Source organism: Seriola lalandi, unplaced genomic scaffold (assembly GCF_002814215.2).
Source record: "Seriola lalandi dorsalis isolate HSWRI2012SDOR001 ecotype SW California unplaced genomic scaffold, Sedor1 jcf7180002054484, whole genome shotgun sequence".
Lineage (NCBI taxonomy): Eukaryota > Metazoa > Chordata > Actinopteri > Carangiformes > Carangidae > Seriola > Seriola lalandi.
In genome coordinates, this window is record NW_019525037.1 from 847,288 (window position 1) to 849,179 (window position 1,892).

Genomic DNA, 1,892 nt, shown 5'->3' on the forward strand with positions numbered 1-1,892 from the left:
TTGTTCATCCCTTAATACTACAACCATAATTTATTGTGCATTGTTTATGAGTCAACTCAGTCTGTCTTTGCAGATAAATCGTGGAGATAATATCATGTTTGATGTATTGTTGAATGGGCTTTTAACCTCTCAGCCTACCTCTTCTTAGCTGGTGAACTTACCGTTCAACCAGAATCCAGCCAACCGGCCACCAGGACTGGGACGGAGAAACTCAGACATGAAAGTATAAATAGGAAATATTAACAATAACATACCCAACGTTACATTACATCTCATCTTTCACCTTTTTATTTAATGCATCAATTTTACTAAATTGAGGAAACAGAGAGTTCTAATATAATGAGCACTTTTTGGTGTAAATGTAGCCTACACACCCATACCTGTGTATGGGTTGGGGGAGGGGTATAATGTTATTGCCACACTTCATTAAGCCAGACATGTCTCTGTGGCGCAATCGGTTAGCGCGTTCGGCTGTTAACCGAAAGGTTGGTGGTTCAAGCCCACCCAGGGACGACTTACACTGAAACTTACAAGGATACATCATGTAGATGAAAAACCTTCTTTCTGTGGTGAAAGGAAAGAGATAAAGAAAACTCTGTGAAAGAATAAACAGTGAGCATTATCAGTCGTGACATACCTGACAGAGAAGAGCTGTACCTTTGACAAATCTAAATAAGTTAATTAAAGTTAATTAATCAATTAATTAAACCAAAGTTAATTAATGAAGTTGGAAACTTTGCATCTGACGGGTAGATGTATTATTATTGGTATTTATACTTTTAGATTCTTCAACCCACAGAAGGAAGGTTTTTCCATCTACAGGATGTATCCTTGTCAATTTAAGTGTAAAACGTCCCTGGGTGGGCTTGAACCACCAACCTTTCGGTTAACAGCCGAACGCGCTAACCGATTGCGCCACAGAGACATGTCTGTGTTAAGGGGCCTTCATCATGAGTCCACTCCCACCTGTATTAGTTATTTGTTGTATTATTTTTTCAGGCTGTTTGTGAGGGAGCTGGCAAGCATCCCCCTCACTAAGGTGAAAAAACAATACACATTGGCTAATAGAGGAAGTTCACTTTTGTTGTGCTCTTATTTTGGGAACTCCTACTAACCTGTCTCTTATACACATACATGTTGCTCTTTACCACACTGCTACACACTGACTGATACACGATCAGTGTGTTGAAGTCAGCTGACTGAAACCTGGAGAGACTGACATGAATTTGACTTGAGAATCAGTGCTGTGAAAGACTGAGGAGATACACTCACCTGATGAAGGTGTTTACTCTTCATCATCGTCATGTTTTCACCAGTCAAACTATGAAACCAGTTGATCAGTTTTAAATTCACTTTCTTCAGTCTCAGCTCTGACTGAAGAGATGAAAAGGTTAAAATCACAGTTACACAACACAAAGACTTGATGGTTCACACATTAATCTACACACACACACGTTATATACATCCTCAGCATCATGACACTTCAGTCTCTGTGTTGTGAAGAAGACCATGATGAAGTAACAGCTGCTGGTTGACTCCAACCAAGAGACTCAAACAGCTCTGATGTCCATTCACTGACTTTGTTATTGCTGACAAACACTTAAAGATCTTGAGGATAAAAGCCAGGTCTCAATAAAACTGGAGTCTAAAAGAAAACCATCGTCCAAGAAAACTTCAAATACTGAAGAGAGAACTGTAAATAAATAAATCATATGGACAACGGTCTAACTGTAATCAGGATCAAATATTTATTTTACAAATTATATAGACACACCTGATACAGATGAACTGATACACATAGAAATCAATTGTTTCTTTTTCTCTCAGGATTTACATGAATATATTCATATTTACAGATTTACATTTAACAGTCGCACAGTCACCGTCTGACT

General features: G+C 38.4%; 2 non-coding genes across 2 annotated transcripts; one reads left to right on the forward strand and one right to left on the reverse strand.

Moving 5' to 3' along the window:
* The first annotated feature begins 439 nt into the window (after window positions 1–439).
* Window positions 440–513, forward strand: trnan-guu (transfer RNA asparagine (anticodon GUU)). Its single transcript has one exon. It is a non-coding gene; the product is annotated as a tRNA-Asn (tRNA).
* A 338-nt stretch (window positions 514–851) lies between these two features.
* Window positions 852–925, reverse strand: trnan-guu (transfer RNA asparagine (anticodon GUU)). The gene has a single exon. It is a non-coding gene; the product is annotated as a tRNA-Asn (tRNA).
* Between the last annotated feature and the right edge of the window lie 967 nt (window positions 926–1,892).